The sequence below is a fragment of the Salvelinus namaycush genome, chromosome 5 (assembly GCF_016432855.1).
Source record: "Salvelinus namaycush isolate Seneca chromosome 5, SaNama_1.0, whole genome shotgun sequence".
In the NCBI taxonomy this organism is placed as follows: Eukaryota; Metazoa; Chordata; class Actinopteri; order Salmoniformes; family Salmonidae; genus Salvelinus; species Salvelinus namaycush.
The window spans coordinates 71,367,425-71,378,652 of NC_052311.1; positions in this window are offsets into that span (position 1 = coordinate 71,367,425).

Genomic DNA, 11,228 nt, shown 5'->3' on the forward strand with positions numbered 1-11,228 from the left:
AACAAGCACATGCGGGAGTCGGACACTGACTGACGCTACAGGGACACAGTACACTATGGAACAGTGAGGTACAGGGCAGGCTACATCACACCAGAGAGATACAGAACCCACTGCTACAGACACACACACACACACACCAGTGGAGGCTGCTGAGGGGAGGACGGCTCATAATAATGGCTAGAACGGAGCAAATGGAAAGGCATTAAACACCTGGCAACCAGGTGTTTAATGTATTTGATACCATTCCACATATTCCTCTCCAGCCATTACCACGAGCCCGTCCTCCCCAATTAAGGTGCCACCAACCTCCTGTGATACACACAAAACCCCAGATAGATAGAGAGATAGACGTGAGGGGACAAATACAACAGAGGTATATACCTTTCAGGGACTCCAGGGTCAATAAATACCACATCCAATAAATGTACAACTTTTCATACAAATCAATGCATTTATCATGGATCATCTCACACAATCGAAAATATACCCGAATCAACAACAAAAAATAACTATAAAATCCTTGTCAACATACTGAGATTGTTACCGTCACAGACCATGTGTATTTCCTGAAGTTAGGTTTACCCTTCACCTGCATCTAGGCATGGCACATTGATGGCCTTGCTGACACTAACGAGCTCCTCCCTCATACAGCCTAATTTACTACAAGCTGTAATTAAAATACATTATAGATAGCTCTAAAACGACTCATGTCAATTTACAGGCCTAAGAAAGTAGTTGTCTAGCTTGTTTTGATGCCGTGACCCAGCTAAAGCCTTTAGAAAACCAGGGGTTTAGTGTGACTGGCCATGACACACAGTGGCTCCACGGTTGGTAAACATCTATTCTAGCTACACATTGTCTTGAGACACGCAGCGATTTGGATTAGTTAGTTAGGTTGGTGACATACTAGCCAGTGCCATACCATTGCATTTGGTGGAAGATTTGGTAAAGTAGCCTGTGTAATGCAAGTGCAAAGTTACAATGTTTCCAATCTAATGTTGTCATAGGGTTGTCATAGGGACACTAACCCTGTGCTACACCACAGAGGATTGTTGGCATGGTAACCTTTTATATTTTTTCTGACCAATCAAAAGAGCGATATTCCCATTGAATTTGAATTTATGGGTAATATGTTTTATTCTTCATTCCTCAAGTAACCTGAACTCTTCAAGAAGCGCCATGTCACCCGCAAGTGACAAAAAAAAAAAACAGCAAACAAACAGTTCCTTTAAACCAGAAGCCTTTGAGAAGTACATCATATGCATCATCATTACCAAGCCTACAGAATAACTACCAACCAAATCAGAAGATAAACATAGTAATAAACATGATTAATTTAACGTTATTCTACTACCACCATCGTTACTACGGTATTAAAATGATGACCTTACACGGGTTAGCATGACAGGTAGGGAAAGAAGGAACATATGAGAGCTGAGGTACGGTTGGGGGAAGGGCAGCCTCTTCCTCAAACACATAGGCTTGACAGTCGTGGTATCTTCATACACATACGGTACATCAGGAAGTAGCTTACTGCTTCATCTGAAAGCTTGGATAGTCTCGGTCAGGAACGTACAACTATGGCCCTGGAAACCCACATTGTCTACTGGTCTCAGTAGCCTTTTGAATTATCTTGTAGTCAGACTTAGTAACCCCCAGGTAACCAGTAAAGTTAAATATCTGGGGAATCAAAGATACTAATTGATCTATGAGGTAAAGGAAAAGTAACCAGACTAGAGTAGATCATCCCTGGGCTGAGTAGAAAGAGACAGGTCTCAAGTCCCTCAGACTGTTTATCTGTCTGTTTATCTGTCTGTTTGTCTGTCTGTTTGTCTGTCTGTTTGTCTGTCTGTTTGTCTGTCTGTTTGTCTGTCTGTTTGTCTGTCTGTTTATCTGTCTGTTTATCTGTCTGTTTATCTGTCTGTTTATCTGTCTGTTCATCTGTCTGTTCATCTGTCTGTTCATCTGTCTGTTCATCTGTCTGTCTGTCTGTCTGTTCATCTGTCTGTCTGTCTGTCTGTCTGTCTGTCTGTCTGTCTGTCTGTCTGTCTGTCTGTCTGTCTGTCTGTCTGTCTGTCTGTCTGTTTGTCTGTCTGTTTGTCTGTTTGTCTGTCTGTTTGTCTGTTTGTCTGTTTATCTGTCTGTTTGTCTGTTTATCTGTCTGTTTATCTGTCTGTTTATCTGTCTGTTTGTCTGTCTGTTTATCTGTCTGTTTGTCTGTTTGTCTGTTTATCTGTCTGTTTGTCTGTCTGTCTGTCTGTCTGTCTGTCTGTCTGTCTGTCTGTCTGTCTGTCTGTCTGTCTGTCTGTTTGTTTATCTGTCTGTCTCAAAGCATTGATATTTCCATAAGCACGGAGTAGTATGTGCTAGTGAGGTTTAAGAGGTGTGGACTGATTGAAGTCACAGCATTGCTATGCCAGTAATACTTATATACTGTTGGATACTAGAATGTCCTTTAGATAGATATGTGTCATATAAATAGATACTCTTCTGCATTCAAGGGTTGGGCTCAATTCAAATTGAAGGCTGCCAATTCAGGAAGTGATTTGAATTTAAAATCAGCTCATTAAAAAACATAAATAGCTTCTCCTTTTCAATTCATTAAGAAGTCATTAAAAATAGAGGACCCTATTTCAATCATCGAATTGGAATTTCAGTTTACTTCCTGAATTGACTGCCATATTGAGCCCAACCCTGCTGCATTCACTCAAAGCATTCATTATACAATAAATACAGTGTAAAGGTATGAGACTAAATCTATCAGGTTATGATGAAGATATGAAGTCAAGACAATGCATACAACACACACTAAGATGAAGCCACTGGATTCCAATAATTGACAAAAACACTGGAGCTGTCCGTGTGTATAATGACTACAGAGTAGTGACTGGTGAGTTGGGGATAAAAGGCCAGATCACTTATCAATTTGATTCATGATCAACCTTATCTATAGTAACGTTTGACTATCTGTTTTCTCTTGGTTATCTATCTATCTATCTAGGTTAAAGTAATCTATCATATACCTATATATCATGTATGTATATTTATGCAGTCAAATAGTTATCATTTTTAAACTGACTATTAATTGTAGTGGGAACATGTCAAACACACACACACACACACACACACACACACACACACACACACACACACACACACACACACACACACACACACACACACACACACACACACACACACACACACACACACAGAGAGAGAGAGAGAGACCAAGCGAAAGAGGTGAGAGATCAATAGGGGTGAAAGGTCACATAGAACACAGAAAACAGCTACATTTCACTATGGCACTGCGTTACGTAACAGGGGCTACGCTCCAATACTCTACCATGGCTCCCTTCACCGGTTAGCCTAGCGGCAAGGTCTGGGTCTGAGACCAAGGAGTTGGCTAGAGCAGAAACCTGGCTACCAGGCTATAAATCTTCCCATAGTGACTGCTGATCTGAAAGTGTCTGGATAAGCTGAATGCATTGGTTGCATGTTTCGTCACAATATTGTTTTAACGTTCGTTTGGACTGATGCCCGACTGAGCATTCTACTCAATGCATCGTCAATAAGCGCGGATGAAGATTTCATCGAAAGTGCATTTCAGTGGCCTGGAAATACAATGACATTCAAAAACAGGCAAATAATTATTAGGAAAATCTTTCGTCATCATTTTGATGTCACCAGATAGACTTTAGATATAGTATAACATTAACTAACTAGCTTAAATTGAGGGGAGGCCACCTGGTTGTAACTAGCTAACGTTAGCTTTGCTAGCTATTTTTGCTAGATGATGACGTTGCCATGTCTAAAGTAAATTTGACGACATGATCATGCTGGGAAAGTTGTTTCCTACTACATATTTGACTACTTTAGCAACGTCACCGTATTTCCACAGGCACTATATAGTAATTTAGACTAAACAGTAGTTAAGCCCAGTCGTTCTGAACTGAGTCTATCACCACTTTAGGGCACCGCCGATGGCGGCTTGAGAAAGTTCATAACAATGGCATGACGTGACGGAGGTGCAACCTATGAATAGAATTCTACAAAGCTTTATCCTTCTCAGATCAGTGGTCACCAAAGAGAGATGATGAATGCAGGACATTTAAAGGGATAGTCCACACCAAGATAAGTGTTTGTCTGAAGTTTTCACACTTCAAAAGTGGTCTGAAGTCGTGCTGGGTCCATATTCCACACCATCTGGTGAGCTAATTTAAATCTTCATTAAATCCCCCTAATTAGATGGCATTAGATGGTACCGTTCTTTAGGGATTGAGTTTTGCAGATTTCTACCAGTGCATATAGTGGGATCTACACAACAGATGGTGTGGCATAAGGACTGAACTAAATCACTTAGACCAGAGATCATCAACTAGATTCAGCCACGGATGGTCAGGGGGCTGGAACATAATCACTAATCATTTGTAGATGCAAATTGACCGCAAGAAGCCCAAACAGATATAATATTTGACTAAAATATAATCATTTCAAACCTTGCTTAGATTTGTAAACAATCACATCTCTCTCTATCTCTAATACTTTGGAACAGATTTCCAACATTTACTGATTTTAGTATTTTATGTCCAACAAGTAACCCTAACCCTTTGCTCAGAAAACTTGGGGGCCAAATAAAATCATGGGCCGCCAGTTGGGGAACCGTGACATACGACTTTGGACCACTTTAGAGATATAAAAATGTGATTTGAACTTAGATTCGGGGGTGAACTATTTCTCTGAGAGCATTGGGACTTCGCCACAGCCTCTCTATGGTTGCCTAAATACATTATAGCTTTATGACTTCATTTTCCCTCCCCCAGATATATTCAAACAATCAAAACTCTCATCAGGTGTCTGAAATCACAGGATCAGTGAGGCGTAGCCAATGGGTACGAGCCCCTCTCGGTCTCCCTGACGACAGCGAATCCAGTCGTGATCGACACCCCCTAAAACCACTAACTCCTCCCCTTTCTGGAAGCTTAGCTCCGCCCCTGTGCCAGAGTGGTCGCATAGTGTTCTGACTGACCTGAGAAAGAGAGAAAAATAAGTGATACTGCTGTGAAAAAAGTATCATAAGAATGACGTAACACCGTCATAGACAGTCATGACAACTGAACTGAACAAACTAAACATGTAATCTAGATATATTTCCAAATATTTACAATACCTGAGGGGTCTTGGGTTGTCCCATGTCTCCTCCATCTCTCTCTCTACCACCTCTTCCACCTGCTGGGGCTCCAGCGCCCTCCTCTGGTTAGCGCTGGAACTGCTGCTCACCATCCGGGTCAGAACAGACACCCCTGGAGACAACCACTGAGACGGACGTCTGGGGAGGGAGAGAGATACATCAGTGATAAGAGTAAGATACTTCAACTGTCTAGTATCAGAAAACTCTATCATACAAACACGTACACACACACCAGCGCACCTGGTTGGAAGTGTGGGTATCGTGGGGTTATTGGAGGCTCCAAACAGCCGTCCCAAACCCCAGGGGACCGCCAATGCTCCATCGACCTGAGGAGGGTCACTCCTGGCCTGGGTACTGGTCTGGGGCTCTGGGGGGTCTCTGGATGTCCCCTCCTGGTTCTGTACTGCAGACAGGCTGAGTTCAGCCAGGTTCTGGCCCAGCTTGCCCCTCCAGCGTAACACAGCCCCCCATCCCTGCTGGATCACCTAGGGAGAGAATAACAGCTCAGAAAAGTGCTGTGTGGTACGGACAGTCACCCATGCATTCAAACAAAGACACAAACACACACACATTGAATTGTGCTCACCTGTCCTGCCTGTTGAGAGAGACTGGCCTCCTCAACATTAGGAGGTGCTAACTCCCTAATTTCTTTCTCCTGAACCCACATCAGCTGAGGACTTGTCTCCGCAAGACCCCCAGAGACCTTCGCAGGCCCCACACTGAGACTCGCTGGCTTCAGTGACTCCACCAACCCTCCCACCCCTGAGTTGGCCAGGGACGACGAGCTCGCATTATGATTGGTCACCTCGGGTTCTGTTCTCCCAAAGTCCAGCTCTGATAGGCTCTCGAGATAGCTGCTGCCCCTGCCTTGGGAAGCGAACCCCCGGGGCGAGAGCCTGAATCCCAGGTCCTGATTGGGTGGGCTGGGGATCTCTGGGCCGTGATTGGCTGGATCCAGGTGGTGGTGCTGGAAGAGCAGGTCGAGGTTAAGGGTCAGGAGACTGAGGGGCTGCAGCAGGAGGAGGAGCTCCTCAAACAGAGGCTGGCAGGAAGTCAACGACAAACGCATGAAGGAGGAGGGCCGGTAGAATGTCACCAACACATCTGACAGAGAGAGAGGGAGGCGAAAGAGAGAGAGAGAGAGACAGAGGGGGAGAGAGAGGGGGTGGGGTGAAGGGAGGAGTGAGAAACAATGTTGTAACATATTAATATTCAAACAGATAGATTGCGGACATGAACTTCAGGCTTCAGAGACTTACCACTGCATGACTGGAGATGGGACAGCCAGAAATCCATAAGCTTGATGCTGAACCAGAGAGACAAGAAGCAGGTGAGAATTGGAATTTAAAAAGTCAAACAGAAGAACCCTAGGAGAGAAGTGCCAGGTCTTACTTGAGGAGGCCGAGGAGGAAGGCGTTGAACCTGTGTTTGTTCTGCCGGAGCTGGGGCTGCTCTCCTATTCTGGCCTGGAGGCTGTACAGGGACTGAGTGCTGGGCCCTGGAGGGAGAAGGGGAGCAGAGATGAGAGAAAGAAAGGCTTTGGTTAGGCTTTGGCACAGAGAAACAAATCAATATCTAATCAACATGTTATGTTACCTTTGATCTGAATTGACTGAAATTGAAATGAACAAGTACTGAGTCAATGAAATAACCCTGATCAGCAGAGTAGTGGGAAGGAGAGAATAAGCGGGAATAGAGGGGAGAGAGTGATAATCAGAGAGAGAGAGATAGAGAGAAGGATGACTCAACACTGCAGAATAATGAGTGCCAGACTAGAGCGAGAGAGGAGAGGAGGAGAGAGACTGAAAGTACTATGAACCCACATGATGTCTGGGAGGGTGAGAGAGATACACATTGGAGAGAAGGAAAGAGGAAGAGAGAGATTGGCTATGTACTTCCATCATGTCTGAGAAAGAGAAACAGAGAGAGATGGATATAGAGAGAGATATATAAATAGATGGAAAGGCAGGGGGTATAACAACCATAGCCCTCCTATGCTGTCTATGCTCTCTTGTAACCCACCTCTGTACTGTGCTCCAGAGTTCCTACCTGGCCTGGTGGAGGCCTGGACCAGTCCCCAGGCTGAGTTTGGCCTCCTGCCCGAGATCAAATCACTCTGGTGGGGCTTGAGGCCGTCAGAGAGCAGGCTCCGCAGGGCGGGGCACAAACACTGCAGCACCAGCCGGCCCAGAGACGGATTCACACTGCTGTCTCCTGATAGGGCCTAGAAAGGGGAGGAGGAGAGGAGAAAGGAGAGTGGCAAAATAGAGGAGGCAAGAGAGAGGGAAGAGGGAATAAATAGGGGAGGACAGAGGGAAGAGAGGAGAGGGAAGAGAGGAGAGGAGAGAAATAGTGGAGGAGAGAGGGAAGAGAGGAGAGGGGAGAAATAGTGGAGGAGAGAGAGAGGGGAAGAGAGGAGAGATAAAGGGGAGAGGGGAGAAATAGAAGAGGAGAGAGAGGGAAGACATAGAGGAGAGAGAGAATAAAGGAGAGGGGATGGGAGAAATAGGAGAGAAAGTGGGAAGAGAGGAGAAATGGCAGAAGAGAGAGATTGAAGAGGGTATAAATAGGGGAGGAGAGAGGTAAGAGAGGAGAGAGGAGAAATAGGAGAGAAGAGAGGGAGGAGGGGAGAAATAGAGGAGAAGAGAGGAGAGGGGGAGAAATAGAGGAGAGAGAGGGAAGAAAGGAGAGGGTGTTATGGATAGGAGAAGATAAATAGAGAAGGATGAAAACAGAGAGATGGAGAAGAGAAAAGGAGTAGAGAGAAATATGTGGGAAAGAGGGATGTGGAAGGATGGAGTTAGTACCCAGAGGTTCTGACTACTGAGCCAAAGATAGAAGACAACCTAGCACCTTGTTAATGGAGGCAGACTCGGGATATCTGAAGACAACCTAGCACCTTGTTAATGGAGGCAGACTAGGGATATCTGAAGACAACCTAGCACCTTGTTAATGGAGGCAGACTAGGGATATCTGAAGACAACCTAGCACCTTGTTAATGGAGGCAGACTAGGGATATCTGAAGACAACCTAGCACCTTGTTAATGGAGGCAGACTAGGGATATCTGAAGACAACCTAGCACCTTGTTAATGGAGGCAGACTCGGGATATCTGAAGACAACCTAGCACCTTGTTAATGGAGGCAGACTAGGGATATCTGAAGACAACCTAGCACCTTGTTAATGGAGGCAGACTAGGGATATCTGAAGACAACCTAGCACCTTGTTAATGGAGGCAGACTAGGGATATCTGAAGACAACCTAGCACCTTGTTAATGGAGGCAGACTAGGGATATCTGAAGACAACCTAGCACCTTGTTAATGGAGGCAGACTAGGGATATCTGAAGACAACCTAGCACCTTGTTAATGGAGGCAGACTAGGGATATCTGAAGACAACCTAGCACCTTGTTAATGGAGGCAGACTAGGGATATCTGAAGACAACCTAGCACCTTGTTAATGGAGGCAGACTAGGGATATCTGAAGACAACCTAGCACCTTGTTAATGGAGGCAGACTAGGGATATCTGAAGACAACCTAGCACCTTGTTAATGGAGGCAGACTAGGGATATCTGAAGACAACCTAGCACCTTGTTAATGGAGGCAGACTAGGGATATCTGAAGACAACCTAGCACCTTGTTAATGGAAGCAGACTAGGGATATCTGAAGACAACCTAGCACCTTGTTAATGGAGGCAGACTAGGGATATCTGAAGACAACCTAGCACCTTGTTAATGGAGGCAGACTAGGGATATCTGAAGACAACCTAGCACCTTGTTAATGGAGGCAGACTAGGGATATCTGAAGACAACCTAGCACCTTGTTAATGGAGGCAGACGAGGGATATCTGAAGACAACCTAGCACCTTGTTAATGGAGGCAGACGAGGGATATCTGAAGACAACCTAGCACCTTGTTAATGGAGGCAGACTAGGGATATCTGAAGACAACCTAGCACCTTGTTAATGGAGGCAGACTAGGGATATCTGAAGACAACCTAGCACCTTGTTAATGGAGGCAGACTAGGGATATCTGAAGACAACCTAGCACCTTGTTAATGGAGGCAGACTAGGGATATCTGAAGACAACCTAGCACCTTGTTAATGGAGGCAGACTAGGGATATCTGAAGACAACCTAGCACCTTGTTAATGGAGGCAGACTAGGGATATCTGAAGACAACCTAGCACCTTGTTAATGGAGGCAGACTAGGGATATCTGAAGACAACCTAGCACCTTGTTAATGGAGGCAGACTAGGGATATCTGAAGACAACCTAGCACCTTGTTAATGGAGGCAGACTAGGGATATCTGAAGACAACCTAGCACCTTGTTAATGGAGGCAGACTAGGGATATCTGAAGACAACCTAGCACCTTGTTAATGGAGGCCGACTAGGGATATCTGAAGACAACCTAGCACCTTGTTAATGGAGGCCGACTAGGGATATCTGAAGACAACCTAGCACCTTGTTAATGGAGGCAGACGAGGGATATCTGAAGACAACCTAGCACCTTGTTAATGGAGGCAGACTAGGGATATCTGAAGACAACCTAGCACCTTGTTAATGGAGGCAGACGAGGGATATCTGAAGACAACCTAGCACCTTGTTAATGGAGGCAGACTAGGGATATCTGAAGACAACCTAGCACCTTGTTAATGGAGGCAGACGAGGGATATCTGAAGACAACCTAGCACCTTGTTAATGGAGGCAGACTAGGGATATCTGAAGACAACCTAGCACCTTGTTAATGGAGGCAGACTAGGGATATCTGAAGACAACCTAGCACCTTGTTAATGGAGGCAGACTAGGGATATCTGAAGACAACCTAGCACCTTGTTAATGGAGGCAGACTAGGGATATCTGAAGACAACCTAGCACCTTGTTAATGGAGGCAGACTAGGGATATCTGAAGACAACCTAGCACCTTGTTAATGGAGGCAGACTAGGGATATCTGAAGACAACCTAGCACCTTGTTAATGGAGGCAGACGAGGGATATCTGAAGACAACCTAGCACCTTGTTAATGGAGGCAGACGAGGGATATCTGAAGACAACCTAGCACCTTGTTAATGGAGGCAGACTAGGGATATCTGAAGACAACCTAGCACCTTGTTAATGGAGGCAGACTAGGGATATCTGAAGACAACCTAGCACCTTGTTAATGGAGGCAGACTAGGGATATCTGAAGACAACCTAGCACCTTGTTAATGGAGGCAGACTAGGGATATCTGAAGACAACCTAGCACCTTGTTAATGGAGGCAGACTAGGGATATCTGAAGACAACCTAGCACCTTGTTAATGGAGGCAGACTAGGGATATCTGAAGACAACCTAGCACCTTGTTAATGGAGGCAGACTAGGGGAGAGGAAGAGACAGACAGATATGTCCTGTTATTCAATGGATGATTCATATATGGAGGATTCATATATAGATATAGAGCCACTAACAGGCTGTTTGAGCCATCAAGTGTCACAAGTTATTAAGTTCCAATGAGCTGAATGCAACCACCGGTGCTACAGGCCTACGTCTAATTTCAGAGACACGGATACAGAAATCCTATAAGGCAATGAAGTCTTTTGGGAGTTTGAGCTGGTTGATCTTATGTCTGTCTGTTTTTCACTTTGCCTGTCGGTGTGAAAACCCTGTCATAGCAACAGTTGACAGTACGTCGTTAGGAGCGGTAGCTAGGTATTATAAACGCGGGGGTGGAGGTTTGTACTGATTGGATTACCTCCCCTGATCTAAAACCAAAATGTGAAATCGGAGGAAGATGATTGGCCCTATTGAAATGAATATACTTGATTGATCCACAGAGGAGAAGCTGGGTTTGCTGCCAGCATCAGACAACAGCGAACAGTAGAAACAAACAGGCATGCCCTCAGAAATACATCATTAAAGTACAGACATAATGAATATAAACTCAAGCCCATTTTCCATCTCACATAATGTGGTGTGTATACCATGTTACTAAAGAGACAGTGTTAAACATGGTGTTAAACATGGTGTTAAACGCAGAGACAGTGGAAACTGACCTTCT